The following is a 26,619-nucleotide window of genomic DNA, read 5'->3' as shown; positions in this document are numbered from 1 at the left end:
GCCTTTTTTCACAGGGGCAAATTGTTGCTGAGCCCAAAATATTTTTGAAGCTGCCAGCCTTCTACTGTAATGCATTTGGCCTTCCTCATCAGATGGAAACCATTGGCACTTATATTCAACATGCTGGCCTGGATGATGCTGACCAGATGCTCTGTTTTCTGAGTCTTGACCAGCTCCAGTTGAAGTTGGTGAAAAGAATCCAGCTAAAATTAAGAACACTGGATAGGTTTTTAGAGAAACAGATCCATTACAGAATAATTGTTTAATATTCAGAGTTTCTATTTAGATTTGCATGTTAGCTCACACAAATGAATTGCATACAAGTGATAGAAATGTTGTTTTGACGGTAATATGATACTCAGTTGAAATATATCATTGTCATGGTATACGACACATAAAAGCACTTACGGTATAAAAGCACTATGCGAACAGTGGATGTGATATTTGACACATACTTCAGTACACTGAAAACCTTGTTTTCTTTCTACATTTCCACAATTCTAGTCCTTACGATTACAAATACAACTTTGAAAACGTAAGATAAATGGTTGGGATGATGGCTGGGCTGTAAAGTAGTTAGGGTCAAGATTTCAAGAGGTAGAATTCACTGCTTGCTCTGTTCACCCTAATGCTTTACCTTTTAAGGACAGAAAAAGAAAAAAGGCTAGGGGCCATAAAGGAGATTAAAGTTGTGTCCCTACAACATGCTTGCATATTATTAACACAACAATGTTTGATTTCCTTGGCTAAAATGTGGTTCAGTGTGTTATGCAAAAACAGCTTAAATCTATACAAATACATGATTTTCAGCCTTTCATGGAACAAAGTTTTGGTGCAAAGAGAATTCACAGCACCAGCAAGTTGAAACTGATTCAAATTGCTTTAAATTATATATCTGATGTTTTTTGAGAGTCTTTTGCACTGGGTGGCTATAATAAATCTAATAATAATAATAATAATAATAAACTGAACATCTGTCATTTCCCACCCAACCCCTTGCCTTCAATATTTGCAAGCATTTGTCACTTAGGTACATATATATAAATATATATTATCTTTTACTACCCAATCACACTACACCACACCAATCCCGAGGACATGCATTCACACAGACACACACATACGCACGCATGCACACACACATGCATATGTATATATGTGTGTAAAGAATGCCTACCCTCAGTAGACACATTCTTATAAATCGCATCTTCATGATTGATTAGAAAACAATATAGAAACACAACAATTTTCCAATGTCCTGCATTGCCTTAATGAATTAGATTGGATTGAGCTTTTGCTCAGCTGCAGATACTGTGACTCGGTCATCAATGGATTGTTTTGCGTCTCTGGAAATCAATGAGCCAGATTAACATCCAAATTTGCAATCTGTTTTCAACTGTCCTCTTCACTGCCGAGCTCCATTGTGCTGCATTGGCAAGCAGCTTTGGCTTTTAGACATGGCAACCTATTTGTTTGCCACGGGCATCAATATCACAAAGCTATAAAGTCCTCTAATGGAGAACTGCTAGCAGTCCACTTCCAAAGGACTACTTAGCCAAGTGCTTGACAAACCAAATGTTAGCTGCTAAGTAACAGCAAAGAGTTCTTGGGCTTGAAGAATGATGAAGGATGGATACCTTTGTTCAAACTGTTCAGATGGATCAGCATACCAGTCCAAAGTTCATTACATTGAGTTCAGGATCTGTAACAACAAACCCCTCTTTCAGATTCTACTTTTGTTCTCCCATCTCCATGGCAATAAGCAGATGTCAAAAACAATCATTTATTCTTTCCCCCTTCTTGTCCTGTGCTGATTCTCAATTGTAAACTTTGTGAAGCAGAATGTGAAAGTTCCATACATGCTGATCAATTAATGAACAAGTGGCACTTTAAATTGTCATCTTCTATCCTCAACCCTTACCTGAAATCTCCATCTTTTATCCTCAGTATGGTGGGAATCAGATACTTTCTCCAAAAGTCATGATGGGAGCTTGTGGTTGGGCAATTACCCAGTAAATTGGGTAACCTAACAATCTGTAGCTCCTATTATTATAGTCTGAGAATAATTATAGTCTCTTTTAATCAACTGTACAATATTATTTATAATAATTGTTTATAAAGAATAGAAAACATAGACAATTTATATTTGTATAATGCTTATTGAACAAAAATATTTTAAAGTGGACTGTTAAGTTTAAGAGGTTTAAATATAATAAGTAGATTAACAATGACTATGCAAGGGTATAGTTGGACAGGTATATGCAATTATTGTTGCACTCAAAGACATTCTTTGATGGGGAATGCTACCACTTTTTTTCCTACTCAGATTTTTAGAAATGGAAATCCATTTTCTCTGGCATTTCACATATGCAAAAAGGGTAATCAATATTTTGCACTTTGTATTCTATGTCTGCCATCTGCCTACCTATCAAGTAAGCATTTGTGTGCATTTTGCACATTAACTCTTCTTTGCCACATAAATGCTGAATTGAAAAATAGAATATCATAATGGCTCCAACACATTCAAGCATCACTGCATAGGGATTACAATGCTTAAAGGAGAGTACTCTGCATGTTGATGGTGCTGCTGAAATGAAAAAAAAAAACATGGTTTCTTTACTGGATTAACTCTTGTAACAGCTAGACTTTTTCATAGTGAAGCTGAGATCTTTTGTCAATGGACTGGAACGCAAAGAATTTGTCCTTGCTAGCACGCATCCTTCCAATGAACGTAGGTGTTGACACCCATGTCTGTTTGCAGATATAATTCACTTTATATGCATTTATTTCTTAGGAAACTTCACTTCCTGCCCATCTTTGAGCACTACACGTCGCTATATGATTTAATACATTTTTAAATAGAGATGTATGATCAATCTGCCCATGTGGAGTATTTCCCAGCCTTGAAGTCACCCAGGCAACTACATGTCAAGGTCCAACTCAGATCCATATCCAAATCTGCTAAGGTCCACCCTTTAAAGCAGGATAGGCATTAAGGCCTTGAAGGCCACTCTAAAAGAAGAGAAGTTCAGTCCCTAAAGGCCACAAGGAATATTGTAGTAATGGAACTATGTCACTCTGTGTGTGTGTGTGTGTGTGTGTGTACAGCAGAGATTTTCAATTTTTTTATTGTTATTGGGGGGATATTAAAAGTAAAATAGCTATCAGTCTAGGTGATATTTACCACATATATCTTGCTTGATATTTTATTTTGCAGCAAATAACTAAATAAATAAATAAAGCCATCAACTATCTGACTTTCGTTGTAAATTTTTGTGCTAGACTAGAGTCTGAGAGGCACGTTTTAGGAAGCACAAAAACAGGATGGTGAGGGAGCATGTGTGCCCTGGGACCAGGGATCGTTTGCTTGCGGCCTAAATGTTTGGACGTGGCCAACTATGATTTTCTTTTTATTTCTTTTTAATTTTCTATGGTGAAACTGGCTGCTTTTGAAACCGGATTTGACAAAGGGGAGCAAAATAGCAACAAAAGCAGTTTGCAATATGGCAAGGGATTCTACAATTCAAAAGTATGAAATTCAGGTAATTTGACAACATTCTTCAAAGTCTCCTGGGGTGTAAGCTATTTGCCAGGTTATTCTTTTGATTTTGGTTAGCAGCAGAGACCAGAAATACAGCCTGTTAGGGGGAATCCCTGGTGGGTGACTGCACGGAAATTGAATGGATTCTTTGTTTAAGCTCTGTGACATGATGATGAAGGGACAGGGTGGGCCACTCAGCACCATACAAGCTCGGGTTTATTTTTTGTCATTTATTCCCAGGGAAATGTGTGTGGTATCTGGAAAAAAAATAGTGTGGTGAATAAGAACTAATGCTTAATCGAGCAAGACAAAAATGCTATTGGGCAGGACACTGTATTTGGGGTAAAAAAAAATCACTGTGAACAGGAGAGGGTATTATTCCCCAAAACATCAAATTCAGACTTTGTGGATGATTCCAGACTGAGATGGCAGCTAGAAGGCTTGTGCTTAAGTTCCGCTGGTTGTGTCAACTGCCTCAAACATTAAATTTGGCTGCACTGACACCTACTTCAGTTACATTTAGATTACAGTATTGCAACATGCTCTACATGGGGACTACCTCTGAAAAAATGTCAGATGTGCAATTGGCTCCAAGTACAGCTGTGAGGATGCTGTTAGGTATGAGCAAATGCAAGGCTATACTGATGGATTTCTTGGGGTAATCTTCGATATTCAGGATGATCTTTCAAAGCTACACAGCTTGAGGTCTTAAGGTTTTCTCTCAAAAGAAAGAGAACCCAGAACGTCTCAGAAATGCTGCCACGTTTAAAATGTTGAATGGGAGAGAAAGATCATTAAATACTATAACTTGATATAAATAATCAAGTTAAAATCCAATCAAATTCAGTTTTTGTATGGTTCAACCTGCTTTTTGGAATGCAAATGACTGTGTGATACTCAAAGCCTCAGCTTGAGGCTGACTTAGTTGCAGAATACCCGAGGAATCATCTTCTTCAGTACAAACCAGCCCATTCTTAAGACATGAGGAAGAGTCACATAATATGTTGGGAAGTTAGGAGATCAGTGAAAAGGAATAAGAGAAAAAGCTTTCTCTGTCGCTGAACCTAAGCTGTACAATTCTTTGCACTTGGAGGTTTAACTGACCCTAGAGTCCAACTTTACAGGGTCTTACATCCAATAATCTCTGGGCAGCACTTCTGAAGAACTCCAAAATGTCTTAGATGACAATAGCCATTCTACCACCCTGCACTAGGGTCTTGGCTGATGTCATACCCAAAACATGGATTAGGTGCATTTCTCAAAGAATAACACCCCTTCCACACCCATCCAGGGATTTGGTGATACACACTATGTCAGCATTTCCATTTGTAAATCTGTAGAGATTTCTGTAAATAAATGAAATAAACAAATGAAATAAGTAAATGAAATAAATCTGAATGGAGCAAACATGTGTATATTGACCACTCATTTCTATTACTATTCATTCTAATTCTTTCTTTCCGTGGGCAGTAAATTAGCCAGATGGCAATTTAAGAACCTCACCCAGGCAAAAACTCTGATACCAAATCATTGTTCTCAAACATATTTTAACATTCATTTTAAAGTGCACATAGCTAAAATATGCTTTCCAACTGGTGTGCAATAATGGTCCCTAAAGGGCATTTTAAAACACTAAGTCCATATTAGATGGTTACACTCAATAAATTAAAAGGAGAAATTAAATAGAGTGTTATTACACATAAAGTCAGTATTACATGCTACAGAAACTCAGTTCTTTTCATCTTGTCCTTTCTTATTGTTTATAATACACAGCTAGATTTATTTTATAGAGGAGGATTGTGGGTAGGTGAATTATGTCATATTAGAAAATCTGTTTCTTTTAGTATTGTCTTCATTGATTGGCAGTGTCTCTCCAGAGAATGACATAAGGGTCTCTCCCAGTCCTACTTGGAGACGTTAGGAACTGAATCCGGAACTTTCTTGCATGCTAAGTATGTACTCTTGCACTCAGACGCAGTGCTAAAAGCTGGCCCATGCTCCCTCATCAAAACAACATGACAGCTATGGGCATATAGTACGGAAACATGATTGGTCAGTGGATTGCTAATAAATGGTGGGTCATACATTGAGTACACCTAAGAGCAAGCCCAACCATCCATGAGGGTGTTGGTATGCAATGTAATAAATCCCCAAGTCATTTTTTCTAACTGGTTTGATCCTAAGTTCTCATTACAAGCTTTGTTTAAAGTCACTGTCTGCTCTGCCACAAGACTGCTGTGCTTTATCAAGATCCTAGGGTCTAGCGGGAATAAGGCTTTCTTTGCTTATGGAGCTTGGTCTATAGTTAATGTCAGTGGTGTCCTTGTTGCTTCTGACTGGTCAGGTTAGTTTGTTTCATATGAATGATGCCATGTTTTTAGCTCTTGCCTGAACATTGATAACAGCTGGCTGAGCCCTATGTGTGTTTTGCATTTAATTTACCTTACCTCCTCACAATCAAAGCAAACATTTTCTCATCTCAGAATTTTTCTCTAGAAACAAGCAAAAAAAAAGAAGACAGTCATTCCACTCCAACACATAATGGAGTTTCTCAAACCATAAAAAGAGAGGCTTCGTCACTATACCCCCGAAGCAAGGGGAAAGAGCAGAGGCTGAATGTCAGGAAGGGAAGATACACTCATACGCATCATTAGACAACGCCATCTATTGGGACCCCCGAAATGCGCCTTATCTGGAACAGTGCCTGCCCTCTGCAACGAGGTTCCACATGAGTTTCGAACAGCCCCCACCTACGGCCTTTGTTGAGAATAATTGATGCCCCCTTTCTTCTTTTTCTCTCTTTGTTTCCATCCAGGTTTGTTTTCTCTACCATCTTTCTTCTGTTGTTTTGTGTTGCTTTTGTCTTTTTTGTATTGTTCCTTGTTTTTAAGTGTTTTTAACGATTTGTAAACTGCCCAGAGTCGCTGGGAGTTGGGTGGCATATAAATGTAACAAATTATTACATTATCATCATCATCATCATCATCATCATCATCATCATCATCATCATCATCATCCACAGATACTGAGCGTGAAAGATGGTTGAGGAGTGTACAGCCCTGACTTTTGGGGTTTATCTGTCTGGGTTTTCCCATGCTTCTTCAGTTTGGTAGGATTTTCTGTCTACAATAGCAGTAATAAAACACTAGAGACTTTCTCCTTGTCTCGGCATGATCTTTGCTTAGTCAGGACAATAAATGTAATAAAAATCACAATATCTGCCTTGTTTCTTTGCTGCCTGATCCCTGAGCTTAGTGACTATTCTCTTGTTGCTCATCCAATCAGCCAAAAGCAAGAAAATGAAAAGAATCCAGAATCTCCCCTGCCTGCTCATTTGCTCATTCATACTGTTGCTCACTTTTTTACTCTCTGATGGTAAAACTGCCAGAGGAAAAAAAGTATCTAATGACAGTGGCTGCAAGGAGAAGACCCCACCAAGGGCATGTTGCCCATGGGGATCCAACATTCAGTGGAGCTTCTCTGGAGGATTGTGAAAGTAGAAAGCAGAGGCAACATCAAGGCAAACTCCCAATATTAACTGGAATTTAGTAGCCATATCACCATCAATAGGGATTTGATTTTAAGATGAATCCCACTAGCAACCAATATTATTATTATTATACATTAGTCAGGGTAGATTATTATATAATCAATATAATCTACAGCAATTTGATGGCACCAGAGATGCAGAGGAATCCCTGGAAAAAAAAAAAAGATGCCCTTGTTTCAGCCAACAGCAGTTGTGAATTGCAATGCCATGCAAGAAAAAAGCAACCCTTAACTTAAACTATGGTATTAAATATAAACATATTTATTTCATTAAATGGCTTTAGAGTTCATAACAGACCTTTGAAGTTGAAGCACCTTGAAGAACCACTTCCATTTTCATATCACTGAAAGGCTGTGACATCCACCTATCCCTGTCAGTGCTGACTTTGAAGTTGCACAAAAAGCATAAAATGGGGAGTTTGGGATCCAGAGAAGGCTATTATGCTCAAAGTTCTATTGTACTTCTTAAAGTGTAATTTCTATATTTTTTAAATTAGACATACTAAGACCGCACTAAAAATAACCTCAATTCATTGCAGGTAATGAAGATTATTTCAAATGATAATTTGAGAACAATTGTCCTGAACTTTTGATGCCAAAAACGTATTGCAAAAAATAACCCAAAACTAACCAAACCCGTCTTTTATTTCTTGGTTTAATCCAGGAGATAATTGAGTAATAAACCTATATTTAGATACTTCTGCTGATTCACAGAGGCTTTATTTAGTGTGGAACAATAGCTGCAGTTTTGCATTTAATAGGCGTTCTTGCTCAGAAAAAGAAAGATTCAATTTAAAGAATAGATATGTAAAAGAAATGAGGTAAGGTGAAGAAGAATTGTTTCTTGTTTATATCTAAAGAAAAGGTTTTTTTTATTTTTTTTAGCAAGATTTTATTCATTAAAAATTTCTACAGAAAAAAATTCTACAAGACACATATACAAAAAGATTTTTCAACAAAACAAATTAACAAAAAAATCAACATACATTTCTATACATCTTACTATAATGTCTTATGATTTTAACTTTTCTTTTTCCTAAGGAAAATAGGTGTGTCAACATATACAAATCATGTAAATAAGAGGTTTCCGACTAAACTAGCTAAAGATATATATTAAAACCCCTAATGTGACTCCCAATAATTTTGAACTCTTATTTTACTCTTTCAAAATATTCGCTTCTTTACAATACAGAACCCAATATAATTGCTTCATTTTCATCAGTTGCATACAGGTAATCTAAAATTGGTTGCCACATTTCCTTAAATTTCAAAATATTATTATCTTTCATTAGACATGTTAATTTTGCCATTTGTGCTAATTCGATGAGTTTTATTATCCATTCTTCCATTGTTGGAATAGGTTCCCTTTTCCAATACTGTGCATATACTAATCTGGCCGCTGTGATCATGTAAAGCATCAAATTACTATATTTTTCTTGTTAATCGCCATCTGATAAAAAAAAATCTGTTTTTTTCCCCATCTTATTCTTAAAAATTTTCTGAAACATATCATGAATCTGTGCCCAAATTTTTTTTGCTTTGCTACAAGTCCACCACATATGATAGAACGTTCCTTCCATTTGCTGACATTTCCAACATGTATTTGAAGTGTTGTTATACATTCTTGCTAGTTTTTGTGGTGTCAAGTACCATCTAAACATCATCTTATAAAAATTTTCCTTTAAATTATAACATAATGAAAACTTGAAATCCTTAGTCCACATTTTTCCCATTTTTCTAATGGAATGTCATAACCAATATTTCTTGCCCAGTTAATCATGCATGTTTTAACTTGTTCATTTTCTTGATTTGTTTGTAACAAGATTTTATACATTTTTGTAATAATATGATCATTATTTAAATATAATTGTTTTTCAAATTCTGATTCTTCTTTTTTAAATTTATAGTTCTTTTTATCTAGCTTGAATCATTCATTTAATTGGAGGTAAGTAAACCAATTACACGTGTGGCCTTCATTTTGTAGTTCTTCTCGAGATTTTAGAATAGGCAGACCACTTTGATCGAATTTTAATAGATCTTTATATCTTAACCATTTAGTCTGGTCACCTAAGCTTTCTCTTCTTGAGAGGGCTTCTAATGGTGATATCCCATTTGGTATATTTGGAAGTAATCTTTTTTTGTATTTGTCCCAGGTCTTAAGTAACGTTTTTCTAATAATGTGATTATTAAATTCTTTGTTCAATTTTACTTTTTCATACCAGATATAAACATGCCAACCAAATTTAATTTCGTGTCCTTTGTTCAATTTTACTTTTTCATACTAGATATAAACATGCCAACCAAATTTAATTTCGTGTCCTTCTAACTGTAAAAGTTTTTGATCTTCCAATATTAACCAGTCTTTGATCCATAGAAAACAACAAGCTTACAGATATAACTTAAGATCAGGTAATCCCAGGCCTCCTTTCTCTTCAGAAAATAGCAAACATGGTTTTAAATAAGATTTAACATATACTACTATACCATTTATTTTCTTATCGTTTGCTGTTACAAATTCATTACCCAATTTTCTATTAAGTAAATACTTTACATCCTTTTTTTTAATAAGTGTTTCTTGAAGGCAAATAACATCATTATTCAAATTTTTAAGATGATGAAAGATTTTTTTCATTTTGGGGGGACTATTTGCCCCATTGATATTCCAAGTAATATAACTAATACCCATCATGCCAGTAATTCTTCATATTCTTTGGAAGTTGTGGCTGACTCTTCTCTGCTAGTTTCTTTGATATTTGTCTTAATATGGTCTAAATCCTTTTTGTATCTTTCTAGAAATTCTTTAACCTTGTGCACTGAATTCAACTTAAACCTCCTTTCCTGAAAGGTAAAGCTTACCCCCTCTAATTTCTCCCAGTGAAATGGTATGTTGTTTCTTTTCAACATTTCCATTAAACCTACATATTCCTTCCTTTTTCTCAAAATTCTTATCGGTATTTCTTTGAGCACAATAATAACTTTTCATTTAATTCTAATTCTATTGTCAAAGTGTGCATGTAATATCATCTCTTTAGTTTTTCTCCTTGAAAATTCAATCAATATGTCTCTAGGTTTATTATGTGTCTCTGCATATTTTGAATTTATACGAAACATCTTCTCAGTCTCCTCTTCCATCTTATCTTCTTCCCAATTTAGTAAGTTTGCTAGTGTTTGACTATTATTTCCTCTATCTCACCCTTCTTTCCTTCTGGTATACCCCTAAACCTCAGACTAAATTCCTTGTCTCTTGGTTCTAAAAAGGCTATTCTGTCTAATTCATTTTCTTTCTCTACTTCCAATTCTTCTACTCTTTCAATCACCTTTTTTATTTCCCCATCTATTTTCTCATGTATTTTATCTAAATTTTGTTTCAATCATTTCCCAAAATCTTCAAAACATTTTTCCAACATTATATTTATATTTTGCAAGATTGTTTGTGAAGTCTTTCCAGAAAACTCTTCAAACATTGCTTGAAGTCCATCATTTTCTCCTGCTCCCGATTCTCTTCTGTTTTGCCTCCTGGTATTCATTGTTAAACTGTTCATATAATATACACAGTATTTAAAAGGTTATATCCACTACGTTATAAGGAGAAACTTGCTATACAGCTTTTGTCCACCAAATCCACTATATGGTGAGAAGTAATATAGTCTCAAGAAAATGGCTACTCTATATTAATAATTAACTTGCACTCTGTTCCTGTAGTCCTTATTTTCTCCTTTTAATCCCTCTCCAGTTCATCCACCCATTTTGAAATAAAGTGACTCACCAGGCTTTCCTGAGTCTCTACAGCTACATTTAGTCTCTTCTTCTTTCTTCTATTAAGTTGTAAAATAGCCAAGGAAGTGGGGTGGTCGAGGGTATTGTCTTTTAACAAGACGTTCAATTGCAGCTTCTGCTTACCGAAAAGAAAGTGCTTCCCAGCTGAATCTCTGCTTCGCAAAGAAGTGACGTCTGCCGTTTTTCTTGCTTGTCAGCTGTCCGGAGAGCACCTTCGCTTTCTCACTCACAGCTCCTTTCGCCAGGAGTTGCTTTCAATCTGGAAAAACCTTCCAACTCGTCATATCAAGCTGCAATGAGAACTCTATCTGTAAAGCTTCAGTAGAGTTCAGCCCGACACCATTGCTCCCACACCGGAAACTGGAAATAAAAAAAGAAAGAAAAGTTATATATTAAGAAAATAAATGATGTGAAAATATTATTTTGATTCTACTGTAAAAACAGCCTTCAACACAGGTAGAATTAACTTCCTTTGATGTCAGAAGCAAGAAGGAAAATTTCTCAGAACTGTTATTGGTTAACACCACTTCTACCATTACAACTGCTATGATTGCTATAATCAGACTTTATGGTGTGTATATGTGTGTTTGTGTGTGTGTGTGTATACTTGACAGTATATGCCCAAAGGTAACTGGTTGGGCCAGTGCTCTGCAGAAAAAAACCCAATGGGTTACAGCCATCTGTGAACAGTTCAGTCTAATTACTCCAATGCATTTAAAGTCGGTTCTGCTGCAATCACTGAAAGATATAATTTATGACCAGTTTGCTTCCGGGTCCAATTCAAAGTGTTGGTTATCACCTTTAAAGCCCTACATGGCATGGGGCCAGGCTACCTGAAGGACCGCCTCATCCCTACAACATCAACCCGCCCCACCCGGTCAGGCAGACAGGGCAGGTAAGAGAACTTCATCTGGTGGGGTCCAGGAAGCCGGCCTTCTCTGCAGTAGCCCCCACCCTTTGGAACATCTTGCCCCCATAGGTGAGGCAGGCTCCTTCACTTCTGACCTTCAGGAGGGCCCTGAAAACTTGGTTCTGCCATCTTGCGTGGGGCGGGAAGGTAGGCAGCCATTCATGGGGGTGGCTCACGCCTTAGAGCCCCTCCACCTGATTAGAATTTTCTAGACTCTTGGATTTTACACTTATTTATATTGTATTTTATATTTGTAAATTGTTTTATTTTTTATAGGATTTTAATTGTTTATTATAGTTTTAATTTTATTGTAAACCGTTCAGAGTCCATCTTTTGGAGGAGATGGGCAGTGGCAAAATTTGAATAATAAATACATGAATGAATGAATGACTGAAGCATCATTGCTTTCAGTGGGGATCTGTTACATTGACTTTAGCTGGGTTGTGTTCATATTAATGTGCTATTCAGGGAATATCAGATTGCCAGAAGCTGGACTGCAGCAGCACTGAGAAGTTCTTGCCATGTCATAGATTTCTAGACACATGCCACTAGATCTGACTTGAAAGTTATGAGATACTTTGCCTTTCATTTAAATTAGGATGCTGAGCAAGATGTCTTCTGGGCATCCTGCACATTCGTGGATATTTTCTCTCTAGTTTCTTTCCCTACCTTCCTGCCATTCCTCCTGAAAAACAAGAAGCCAAGCACAAACACATCCACAGCTTCTTCCATAGCATGCATGCTCCTTTCTTCTAAAGCTAGAAAAGAGAAAGGGACAAGGAAAGGGAATTGGAAAGAGAAAAGTTAGTGCTGCTTGGAAGGGTAAGGAAGGAAAGTATGTCTTCTATGGAAATACGGACTTTTTATATTCATGGAAATCTTCAGACCCCACAAGCCTATGAGAAAACAATATTTCATTGTTTCTACCTTCTCTCTACAGATGCATTATATTGCTTAGCCCTGTGGGTTTAGCTGGCAAAATGATCTAGCCATATTTCTGCAGTATTTTCTAACAGTCACCAGAACAGGCCAGCAAGCAGTTTTGTAGGCTAGGAACAGACAACATTGCTCTGTACTCACCTCATTTCCATCATAACATAATCTCCAGGCATATTTTCTTTCTATTTTATATTAAAGTACTGTTTTCTCCATTATATCATCTCAAGCACTACTGTCTGTTTTGTCCATTGTACTTTATTTTCTTACTGGCTAATCTCAGCAGTTCATTGCAACTTTGCAGTCTTTGCAGAGGCTGGACTACCACCATCATCTCCCCCCACCCCACTCCAACTAAGACCGCTGTCTCTAATGTCCTCTGAATCTACCTGTATCAGGAATGCTATAATAGCACCGTGGTTATAACATTTGCCTTGTAAATAGTAGTTTGCTAGCTTGAAACCTGGGAGAAATGTGTTGGGATTTTTAGTTGTTATTATTTCTTTCCCGGAGGTACCTACTTGTCACCATGCTTTTTTTTTAACATTTCTGCCATCACCGGATTTATTAAAGAAAAGAAAACATAAGGAAAAGTAGGTAGCTCAGGGAAGGAAAAACATTCATTTAAAACAAGTTTCATACAAGCAGCCTTCAATAGAAGGCAAGTGTCATATTCATTGCACTATTACATAATTCCTGGTAAAAGTAGTTTAGAAGATATTAGAGATAAGAGGGCAGTAAGATACCATTTTTTATTTTAAAGCTGATTGCTGTACCTATATGTATGTGCATTGTATGCTTTAACTTTGTAGATAAATTCAATTTAACTTAGTGTGTGTACATATGTATGTGTGCATCTTTCTGTGTGTGTGTGTGGGTATGTATATATATTGGACCAAATACCTTACAAGCTGTTGCCAGATTGTCTTACAATGGACAGGAGTTTCGTAGCCTGCTTAGAAACAAATCAGCATGAGCATAAGACAGGAGCAGCTTAAGGGTACCATGTAGATATTTCTTAAGAGTTAAGGTGACAATTAGATGAGGTAGAAGAATAACTGTTATTAAAACTCTCCTTACTTAAATGGCAGCTGCAGAAGGCATTTCTAATAATCCCCATCCCAGTCTTAGTTTCCCAATTGAAATCACTATTTTAAGATGCTATTTGCCCTGAGGTCAGACTATATAAACAGATTTATTTATTTTTTAATCGGTTCAAGCGTGACTGATTCTTGGAGACTGCCTGGACAAGTCCTTGCAGTTTTCTTGGCAGGTTTTTCAGAAGTGGTTTGCCATTACTTCCTTCCTAGGGCTGAGAAAGAGGGACTGGCCCAAGGTCACCCAGCTGGCTTCATGCCTAAGGTAGGATTAGAACTCACAGTCTCCAGGTTTCTAGCCTGGGGCCTTAACCACTACACCAAACTGGCTCTCAGTATTAACAGTTAACTGCTGTCTATGAAAATTCTTCAAGAAGTTAAGGGATCTAGAGAAACCGACCTGAGATGCATTTCTTGGAAGCATAGAATTCAGACACTGGCTACTTCACTGGGTATCTGACAGAAATGTAAAGTGTTATAAATAAATTGTATCTTGGGAGCACCAAATGAAAGTCAGGAACTATACTGAGCAGAAAAGCATCATTTAGCAACTATCTCGATTGGTAGAACTACAAAAGTGTTGGCTTATGGACGGTGTTGCTTGCATTTCCCTGCTCCACTACACATTGTCAGCTTATGCTTCAATTCCCAAACAAGCACAATGGAAACTCTAACACTGCCCTTTTTGCTTCTTCTAGTGTGCATTGAATACTAATATTGCAATACAATCAAGCAAGGTAAAATAGCTTGTTTGGAAATCCTCAGAAAATATGGACTGGAGTTAGCTTGTTGGTGTCATAGATCTGTCCCAGTATTCACCCTGTTGCACCTTTTTTTAAATTGAATCTCTCTTCCCCAACAGGAAAAGTGAGGAAGGTAATAGTAATAGCAGTAGTAATAATAATAAAATCCTTCATGTACTAGATTTTTTTTTCTGAGGATGGATAAAAAATCAGGTTCTCTTCCTGCTGTGTATCATTTTTCAGGTTCAAAAATCAATTTGTGCTTTTTGCTTTAAAGTGTTTCTTTTCCTTGATTAAAAAGTTATAATTCCTTCTGCTGATAGCTGGGAGGCTGTTACATCATAGCGTGGTAGGTCACACAAGGCTGTATTTAGATACATATTGGGTCATTTCTTAAATTAAAAAAAAAATTGCAGGCCAATTTGTTTTAGTGTCCAGCATAAAGATAAGGGCTTTAAAGGCATATAACAGATTTATAACAAAGGACATATTTGCTCAAATATAACCAAGGTATGTTTTTCTTTTTCTTTTTCTCATACAATGATTCAAACTATTATGAAGTAGCCAGGCTTTTTAGCATAAACCTTTCTATATATTGGGGTCAATCCCAAAGTATGATAAGGTTCTAGCTCCCTGAAATGGTGTATCTAAGTTAAACCCTTGCGATTTTAGTCCCCAAATTTTGCACTGTTGCTTGCCTTAGCTTCAAGATATGGGTTTTCTAGAAAATATTGAATGAAAAAATTTTCTTATGCGAAGAGAAATGATTCTAATTAGCATATCTGTCTCAACAGCCGTGTTCTGCACAAGGATTTGAGGATCAATTATCTGGTGAGAAAAAAATAGCCTATTTTATGCTCTCTGAATATTACATTTAAAGGAGTTAAAAGTTTTGATATCTGGGAAGAAAACTTACTGCAGTGTTGGAAACAATTTTGGGCGATTGCAATATACTTTTACCTTCTTAATCTTTACGGCAATCTCCTGAAAAGCAAAGAAATTCCAAACCTATCTGAAGTAAAACATTTTGGCCTTGGAACATTTTCTGTCCCATGGCTTTGCTTGAACAATCAAGAATGTTCAAGATAACGTTCTTTATAAAGCATTACTCCACATTGTTTTATATACATGTTTGGTTGTGATTTTATTGTCTACTATGTGATCCTGCTTGCTTCCCGCTTATTTTAAATATAAAAGGCGGTTGTAGGAAGCCCCATTGTGTTTGAGGACTAGTTTTGTCTCCTGAGGGCTAGAAAGTGGCAACACATTGGTCTCTCTCTTCCTGAAGTCATGTTTCCTCCCAAGATGCTTTCCTGGAGCAACCTCTACTCCTCAGAGCAGTCTGTCTCTTGATCAGAAAAACAGAATGGTGATTCTGTATTTCTCTCTGTAAGGAGAAAGGAACTGTTAGGATGAGCAAGGTTTGAGCAAAGTTGCAATATTGTGTTGGCATAATCTATCCTGCAAGCCAGTCGATCCCATCTCTGATGAACAGGTTATAGCCCATATTTATATTATACTATATTTAGAATTTTAAAAAAAATCTTAAAAGTTCCTTTCACAGAAAAGGTTTTACATGTAGTACATTTTCAGCACACACATACCAGGGTCCACAACAAAAGGATTAGACATCCATGAAAAGACAGATTATAATTTATATTTTAGATATGTTTTAGTTTGTATGTATGAAAATCAAGTGCTCTCAAACTCTTGAAGCATAAGTAACTCATTTATTACTATATATAGATCTAAGCCTTTGTATAAAAAAATTGGGCCTTTTAAACAATTCCAAGCCACCTTTAGTAAAAGATTTGTGACCACATTTGATCCCAGCATTACTGTTATAATGTTGTTTGTGTGTATGTGCATGTTTGTCTTTGCTTGCTTGTTTTGTTTTTCTAATCAGCCACTGTGACTATTTGCAAGTTGCTCACAAATTGTTCTTGAGTTTCTAGGATGAAAGTTTCTACCAGACAAACTATTGACATTTGGACTGAATAATACATAACTGCTATATGTTACTGAAGCTGGATAGAGATGTTTGATGCTACAAAGCCAAATTTATGGAAGAGAATATGTTAGTTGGATCACAAATTCATACCGTGTGATAGGGTAAGCAAGATGTTTTGCCCACATTGAAGTGCTGGGTGATGGTCACATATCCATGGCCATACACATATACACAAACACAAACATATGCATATAAAGTGTTTTTTCCCCTCCCAACAATCTCAGTGCTGCTAATATAGCAATGATGAGGAAATTACTTACCCCCAGCTTCCACTGCTTCCACTTTATTTTATTGCCACTTCTAATTTTTTTCAGGGCCCTGTTTTTGTGAGGGCAAAGTGTGCCAGACACTATCTTCTCTTCTGAAAAGTCTCTATGGTCACTGGGCCTTCCAGAAAGATGACCTTTCAAGAAATTGGCAATATTGGCTGAAACACTGAAAAATCAGAGACAACAGGAAAGTGGGGAAAAGGCTCAAAGACTGAGGATGTGGGGAAGTGGGGAAAAAGCTCAGAGATTGAGGATACTTCCAAAGAGACCTACCCTGAAGGCTTTGGATGCCTGGTTTTAGCCCAGAGGCCCACCCCAGCACAACAGATGTTGTATTTCTGATGATTCTTTGTATCAAATGGATAATTAAGACCTCAATCCCATACTAATATTTCTGGGAAAAAGGTCTGTCCAGGTCAATACACTTCTGAACAGGTGTTTATATAATGGGGTGGTTTCAAATTTGTAGGATAGTCTTTAATGAAACTTTCATCCATCAAAGTTCTGGTGCAAAACAGTAAACAGAACATCTCTTTGGTATTACTGTACCAGCATCTAAAGAAACCTCTTGAGATGGCAGCTGAGCTGTACATGATTTCAAATGGAAGAGCAGGTAACACTTTCTTTGGGGTCTGGCAAACTTCCTATCATATCCAGCTCATTTGGCTGTGGATTTTATGTATTTTATGCTAGTTTTTAATATGTTTTATGTAGTTTTTTCCTGTTTTAAAATTCTACTTTTTTTTACATGTTTACGTTTGTTTTAACTGTTTGCAGTGTAAGCTGCCCAGAGTCAGTCAGTCATATATACATACGCAATGGGCGGCTATAGAAATTAGATAAATAAATACATTTTAAAAGGATATTATAGTTAGTGTGGTTGTTACTGTAAATTGGTGTTTCAAGAATGCCTCTAGTCTCTATATACACCAATGAAATTCTTAGGTAGGTATCCTACCTAATTACAGACCCATAAGCCTTATTGATATAACAGCCAAGATGTATGCAAAACACCTCCTGAGAAAAATAGAGGACTGGGCAATCGAGAAAAATATACTAGTGGAAGAACAGGCTGGGTTTAGACATGGGCACTCCACAATAGACAACTGCTTCATTTTACACCATCTCATCGCTAAATATACAACTGATGGAAGGCACCTGTTTACATCTTTTATTGATCTTAGCATGGCATTTGACTCCATAAATAGAGATATCTTATGGAAAAAGCTGGCCAAGTTAAATACGGAACCCAGACTGTTATATTTGATAAAGGCCCTCTACACAAATACATCCTGAAAGTCCTTACTGGAGTCAATGGATCTCTTACACAGAGCATACCCACCCACAAAGGTGTCAGACAAGGATGTATCTTGGCCCCAATATTGTTTAATCTCTATGTTAACGACATTCCAGAATTCCTCCATTCTACGGATGTTCACATGCCAAAGATCCTTAACAGACATATCAATATCCTCTTCTGTGCAGATGACATGGTTTGGATGGCACATTCCCAAGCAGGCCTGAGAAGATTGAAATTTGGTGCTTACTGCGCCTCAAACTTTTTGAATATTAACAAGTCCAAATCCAAAGTGGTGGTTTTGGGAAAAGACGGGCCAAATACAATTGGCACTTGGATGGGGAGCCTATAAAACAAATAGATCCTTTCTTATATTTAGGGGTGGTTTTTACAGATACAGGGCCCTGGGCTAATCATTACAAGCAAAGTTCTACAAAGGCCACAGTAAGTTCTAAAATGCTAATTAAACTACTTAGTTACAACTACCCTTGCTCTCTGGTCTCCATTTTGAAGGTCCACAAAGCAAAAATTGTACCAGTGCTAACATATGGTGCCGAACTATGGGGCCTCTCAAAGGCCTCCTTACTTGAACAAAATCAAGCACGCTTTTTAAGAACTATTCTCGGGACTGACAGGAATACAGCTGCAGCAGCAGTAAGAGCTGAAACAGACACCCATTCCATTTACAGTCTATCAGTAACCAAAGTCTTTAACTATTGGTGGAGAATTCTCCCAATGGAACATGATAGACTACCAAAAATGTGCTTCGAAGAACAGATGGGCACACCTCAACCCACCACAAGGATCAATCAGCTCCTCCAAACTATCGCATTCCTCGGCTTTTCATCACAATATTTACTTTCAGCCGGAGACCAGGCCAAGGCAATATTCAAACAAAGAGTCTTGGATGTTAATGCCCAAACAGACATTGAGTCACTTTCGCACAACAGGTCATCGAAATGGCTGGCCAAGAATAAACTGTCCTTTCAAATAGAAAAATACCTGACAATGGGTCTGACTCAATACCATAGGATAGCTCTTACTAGAGCAAGATTTGAACAACTAGATTCTATGGTCAAATACGGACGACTCCACCAAGTGGAGGACATGTGCTTGTGGAGCATCCGAAGTAGAAGACATTGCACATGTCCTATTTAACTGACAACTATTTGCCCCAGCAGGGGCTCAGTACCTTCAGACATTAATTGACAGAACCACACACTGGGACCATAACAAAAGACTATGTTACTTCCTCCAGGGCACAATACATATGTGGTCAATAGAACTGTTAAGTTTATAGTTAGAGCTGTCCAACTGAGAACGCAACTTATAGAACGCATTGGGGTGGCATGTAAAGGTGACAAATTAATTTAAACTCACATTGTTTCTGTATTTTATCACTTGTTTTATCACATCTTGCATTTTTATCTTACAATTTTATCTCTATTTTATCCTACTGTATTTTATTGTATTTTATCTCACCACAGTATATTTTAGTTAATTTTACTGTTTTTTAGCTGTTTTATGGTACCATATTTTATACTTTATATTTTATAGTGTCTGATGCCCAACCTTCTGATACGGTCATTTGACTAATCAATAAAGTTATTCATTCATTTTATTTCCTTAGGAAATAAAATGAAATTGAAGTGGAGCACAACAACCTGCTGGAGGTTGCCAAGCTTTCACTCAGCAAAGCCCCTCACACCACAGAGGTGGTATGATTCACCTTGCTGAGGTACAGAAGTGTGCAGTTTCCCTCACTGAGGCATTTTGAGGTGCTTCAAGACCTCATCCAGCAATTCCAGTAGCTTGTCAAGGCAGAAGTGGCTTCTGTGGAAGCTACTGGACCTTCTGCATGAAGTCCTGGGGGAATGGAAAGCCCTTTGGAAGACTCAGCATGATTGCTTTTAGATATGCAGGGGCTGCATTGCTTCCCGAAGTAACTTCAAAGGGGTACTTTGCACAAATTTTCATTAAAGCAAAATATCCCTTTGAAGCTTTGAATAGACCTAGCAGATGTGATCTAGTGCTTTGTTTGACACAAACAGTACAGAGCATCATCTCAGTTTGAATGTGCAATGGGGAATATCCTCAGTTTGCTTTCTGAGAAATTGGCATTTTGTGACAGACTATTAGGCATGACAGCCACTTGGTAAATAAGCACCCTTACAGCAGACTTATTGTGAGAATACCTACTTTATGATCTAACAATTCCAAATGTATCCACAACCCTCAAAATTTTTGGCAGAGTGATACTGATTCTCTCTAAATATGCACCTCATGTTATTGTCAGGATATATACTAGTAAGGTAGCAGAGGGTTAATCAAGCTCAGTTGCATAAATATATTCTGCTTTCCTTGCAAAGGATACCACTACTTTTTATAACAGATATTGGGCAGAAGGATTGAGCTACTGTATATGACCAAAGTAAAAATATATGGGGAAGTGCAAATAAAATCTGTTTGATACTGTGGTGTTGGACTACAGTCCTCAAGCCTCCTATTTTCAAGGAGCTGGTACCAGTAAATCAATCTTTAATGTTACCTTTCAGATACTATGGATCTGCTCATTTTTTTCTCCCTCTGACAAAAACTACTTGTTCTTTGTCCTGGACACTGGATACTTTCTGGCATGGTCAAGAGTGTGTCTTCAGGAGCACGCACACTACCACTTCTTTCAAGGCTGGTGGCACTACCTGCTCTCCCAACTCCCAATCATCCAAAGGACCCAGGTGGGACATGGGTCCAGTTCACGTGTTGCCAAGCTCATGTTGCTCAGCACTGTTTCCACTTTTTCAGGATCCTCAGGACAAAATGAATTCCAGATAAAATCACAAGACTCTGCCTCTGTTATCTAAGTAGATTCTGCCCAGATATAAGGCAAATTTGAACTCTCTGACTAGTAAAAGATTGCCTCCCCAATTCATAGCAGCCAAGACTCAGTCTTCAAGAAGAAAGTCACCCTAAACTAGGTTGTTGAGGTACAATATGCTAATGCAATAAAAATACCAAAATAGGACCACTTTGCTGCCCTTACCACCACAGTGTAGATTCGTATCTGCTTGATGAAGTTCATTTCAGGTCTTCCTCTGCTGATGCTCTAGATAACTCTTTGTCCACTTCATTTCCTGAAGGTTCTCAGTAAATCCAATAGATCCTTTTAGCTGGGCAGAGAGGTAAAAGCTGGATAGGAGCAATCTTATCTAGCTACCTCTGTATTCCAGAAATAAACTAGCCACTGGTGGGAATGCTGTTGAGTTTATGGGAAATCATTAGGGATTAGTCTGAGTTTTCAGTTTCTGAATCTGAAGTGCTTGACCTGACTGGGCCTCAACGTGCATCACAGGAATTAGCTGGAAAGAGAGTCTCTGAAGAAACACAAGTGGAGGCTGAGTCAGCTAACCTATAACCCAGGGTCTAGGCAAGGTTCTGTGCCCAGCAATACACTGAAAATTTTTAAAAGAACAGCAAAAGAAATCAAGTGATTTACTTGAAAGAAAGAAGTATGATCTTTCCCAATTAGTCAAACTGATAGTCAGGGCTATATAAAAGAGATGGCTTTTGTCTCTGGTTGTTTGCGGCAAATAACATTCCAATAAATTTTGTACTGTGATTGACTGATGCTCTCCCTCTTTCTCTGCTGTTGTTGTGTTACCTGGAATCTTGAATTGGAAACAGATTATTTTTGGGTCTTCCTAAACTTGAGATTGGTCTCTCTGGACTATTTTGCTAAAATAAGCCCTCCTGCCTGTGTCAGTGAACGTTGTGTTACTTTGGTGAAAGATTTACAACAGTAATAAATATTTTGAATTAATTACCAGAAATGTGTGCATAACTGGCAAAGAACAGAAAGACTCCAAGAGACTTCCAGAATTTGTTTGGATTCATCGGGTGCCTGGGACAGACCAAGATAAAAATCCTTTCACTTGCAGAGATTCAGACTGGCAACTAGACAAATAGGTTTCAGTAATACACATGAAGACCTCTTAATTCATCCTTGACTAAGTCATGGACCAATGTGATCTTATTGCAAACACATCTGTCACTTTATAGAAGCAACTTGTGACCATAACCTCTGCCAATCCAGATAACTGACCCCAGTACTTTTCCCACACATACACTACTTCCCCCACACATTACCACTGTAATACAACCACCCCGCTCATGTTTCCCTTGGATCTACCTATGGTTCCTGCACATTTCCCCCTGTCCTAACAGTCAGGAATCACGCTGAGACGAGGAGTAGGTCTCTAGTGTTTATTGTTGCTACATAAGACAGAGTCCTAACAAACTGAAGAAGCATGGGAAAACTCAGACAGATAAACCCCGAAAGTTAAGGCGGGTCTGATCTGTGTCTCTTTGAATGGCTGCTTAACTCCTCAGTACTACGCATGCATTTTCCCCCCTGGATAGAGGCCCCCTCCTGCTCGCCATCAGTACTCATGACATCCCCCATGACCAACAGAGCTATCTCCAAGACCAGGGCCCTAGTTCCTACTAACCTCCAGGTCCTCATTTATCCAACCACATCCATTTTAGCGCCCAGACAAGCTGGTCATCTAGCAACCTGCCACTCAATAAGAAAAACATACTTTACATGTATCTGTGTATATGTGTGTGTGTTTATGTATGTATATATACTCTGTATATATACACATAATTTATTGTCCCAACCCATAGGTTATAATATAATATACTGTACAGTAATCAGGCTTCCAATAAAACAGTAAACAATAATTAATAAACAAAGCTTACAATTATATGAAATCAGGTCCATGCCAATGTCTTGTATTCATATGCTATTTTATTCTGGCATTCTTTTGATGAAAAGGCTAGAAACCCCCACATTTTTAATGGATTTTGGGCACATGTTTCTACTGTATATGCATTTTGTATGCTGTGGAAATGTATGTCCAAAATTAATTCCAAAAATGTACATTTTCTAGTAATATATATAATGGTCACTTATCCTCATTTTTTTTTCTAAGCAGATACTTAATATATGTTTCCCCACCCCCCTATGGAATTTTTCATAATGTATGCTTTATTGAAACACAGGTAGTCCTAATATATTTTTTGCAGGCAAATTTCACAAATATGTTCTGATTTTGTATGCAAATTCCCTTAGCAAAGTAATGCTGCTTTATATGAATGTTTTCAGCTGAGAATGACAGACAGCAATGCATTTTGTTCATTGCTGCCATCCATGCCCATGATGCATATAATTTTGATGGAGCATATCACCTGAAGAAAGTAATGATCAATTTCTTTTACATACCTGTGCTGGTAAGGATTTTCCCTAATTTTGGTGGAGATGGTAGTTTAGTTTTTGGAGTGGGATTTAACCTCCCTAAAATGAAAGCAGAAACTTTCTTACCCAAGCAATCATGTATGTTAATTTGCTTAATGCTCTGGGTCTGAATGCTTCAGTCATAATATTCTTAAACTGCCTCTGCTGTGGAATACAACTGCCTGAAACATTTTCAGATATGATGACAATATCACCAATGCCATGCCAAATTCATAACTACCAAAGGCGAGAAAATTAATGTTTATCAAATTAATTAAGGAGGTTCAATTCTACAGTGATCCTAGAAGTTCTGAAGCTAGGGACAAGTTAAAAAAAATTTACTATTGAAGGCACTATTATAACAGCATGCTGTATGTGGCCTTAAGTGATCAAAAGTCATATGTTGATGACCATAACCATTTCAAAAAGATTAATTTCTAATCTCCAGAGTTAATTTTAGCTAATTTGTTTAAAGCTTTAATTAATATTATGTCTCCACACAAAATTATATAATAATCTATTTTTAAGAAAGTTCACTTTTCAATTGCCTTGTATGAAATTGAATAGGTACAAAAGTCTTTTCCAGAAGTTAAGGGCACACAACAAATATAGGAAAGTCACTTCCACTCTAGTCATATAATTTACTATTCATTATAGTCATTTAATTTACTGAACAGCAAATTAACAGTGAAGACCTCCTGTGGCCTGAACTCAACTATAGAAACATGGAATTTTTTAATGCTACCAATATAAATGAGTAATAATATTAATGATTTGATTTGTTCTCTTTCACAACCAGAAGTTAATTAGACATAAGCAATTCTGCTTAAAGAGCTGGTTCCCATAGGTTTCTATGGAACCCTTTTAATGGAACAATCCTAAGCATATCTTCTCAAAATAGCCTAAAGGAACAAGCAGTTTCTTTCCCTGCTCCAAATCTCTTCACAGTTAGTTGCTGTACAAAATGGCTGGTTATTTCAGAGAACACAGATATCTCCTGTATCATACATATCTAATATGTGAGAACTGATGCTTTGGATGTAGACTAATAATATCGTTTCAATCTTACCATGTATACCAAAATTTGGTAGCACCAATTCTGGTTGCAGGATGTCGGAAGAGACATCTTGTTACTTCCCGTCCTACCTTACCATGAAAAAGATAGGAATGCAAACCAATAATGTTCTTAACTAGTGTCTGACCTAATAAGCTACTGCTATCCTCTTGATTGGTTTTAGAGCTTTTGAAAATATACAAATTGTCCTACTGTATATACGTTGGCCATATCCAGACCACCAGTCTAGGATCATTCTCCATCTCTTGAATCCTTCTTTGGAAAATAAGCAAAGGTACTGTCTCTCACCTTTTATTATTCTCTTTCCATTTGTAATTATATAGAGATCCACTTCTTTACTTCTTTTTATTTTATTTGCTCATAACATGCAATATATCATGTTTGGTTCAATTGGCAGCTCATGGCTGTGAGATCAAAACAATAAAAACAGAGCATACAACTACTAAAAGCAGTCAGGCTTTTTAAAAAGTCAGCAATATTAATACTTTGGGGAATAAATTCTAATAATTAAATAAATAAAATGTTGGCATTTTAAACAAGACTAAATAAGAATATTACACATATTTTGGGAATTCTAAGCCAATTATAAAATTGTATTCATAACCAGACAGCAGAAAGTGAATGATGGAGAAGGCGGATCAGTCAGATGGGGCAGTCCTATCATTTGACAGAGTGCTGTAGGAACCTCAGAACAAAGATGCTGGGATGGAAAAGGAGCAGGAAACAAATGTTGGAAATCCAGGCTGTGTGTGTCAAGCAGCCAGTTCAGTATCAGTCTCTAATCTACCTGCTGTCTTCAGTTCTAATAGAGAACTTCTTCATGGGATAAGTAACAAACAACTGTCATCTGTTAACTTTCCTATATCTTCTGTTCTGGGGTAAAGGTGGAGCAAAGCCAGCGCAGGCCATATTATCACTATCCACTGAAAGAACATAGAAATTCAGTCAATTACAATAAATCACAAATCTCAAAAATATATGCAGGAGATGAAAGGCAGTTGTTTGAATCACCTTTTCATGAAGGATAGTCCTTAAATATGAAACTCAAAAATTTGATAGGTATTCATTGCAAACCATGATGACAAAAAGTGATGTAATGTGTTGCACCATTATAATGCAAATTCTGGCCTATTATACTTACATCACAACATCAAATGCAAGTCACAGGATTTGCACTGTGATGTCTTGGTGACCTTTTCATCTCCCCCCTGCCCCAGGTGCCTAGGAACACCAAACCAGATTGTCCCTGCAATATCAGGTTCTGTTGTTTTCATAAAGAAACAATTATGAAGATCAACTGTTTTTTCCACTCCACAAAATCACAGAGCCATATTGCATCCCTTCCAATTCTGAAGAGATTCCTCCTTAATAATGCCCCAATAAGACTCAGAAAAGACTAACCTTTTTCACCCTGCTCAGGCAATCCAAACCCAGAAAATCAGTCAGAACAAGACTGAAAGAATACATTGTCTTCCCAGTATGTTGCAAATCCCACTGTCTCTGCCATTCATCTCTAATCTCTCATTTAAGCCTGCATTTGATCTCCAAAGGCGATAAAAGCAAAGGAATATCTACAACAGCATGATACAAACCCTCCTTAGCTGCATGATCTACCTTTTCATTCCAAAAATACCCATGTGAGCTATGATCCAACAGAGGTTAACCAAAAAACCCACTATCTGCAATTCTGTGTTTAGAAACCAAATTTCATTCACCAGAGCATTCTCATTTCCCTCTCCCTAATTATAGACAGCCATCAATCCTGACAAAGAATCAGAAAGTATTACTGTTCTTTCAGTTTGGAGATTCCTAATCCAGCCCAAAGCTAACAACACTGCTATTAACTCAGTTGACATAATTGAAAGTCAGCCTGACAAATGAAAACTCTTACCAACTATAAAAGCAGGAACATAAAACACTGCACTTGCTTTCCAAAATGATGGTTCCCCTTGAACCATCAGTATAAACGGAACAGTACTGACTCCAAAGATCAGATATATGCTCTGGGGCCTCAATTTTAGATTCTATAAGGCAGACACAACTTCCTATTCTCCCGGTTATTTTTTTTCCCCCCATCATGATGCTGAGCTTGGATGTATTTATAGAGTGGGTGCCACTGTT

The sequence above is a fragment of the Candoia aspera genome, chromosome 7 (genome assembly GCF_035149785.1).
Source record: "Candoia aspera isolate rCanAsp1 chromosome 7, rCanAsp1.hap2, whole genome shotgun sequence".
Classification (NCBI taxonomy): Eukaryota; Metazoa; Chordata; class Lepidosauria; order Squamata; family Boidae; genus Candoia; species Candoia aspera.
The sequence above is the reverse complement of the archived record's forward strand: the minus strand, read 5'-3'. Positions refer to the sequence as shown.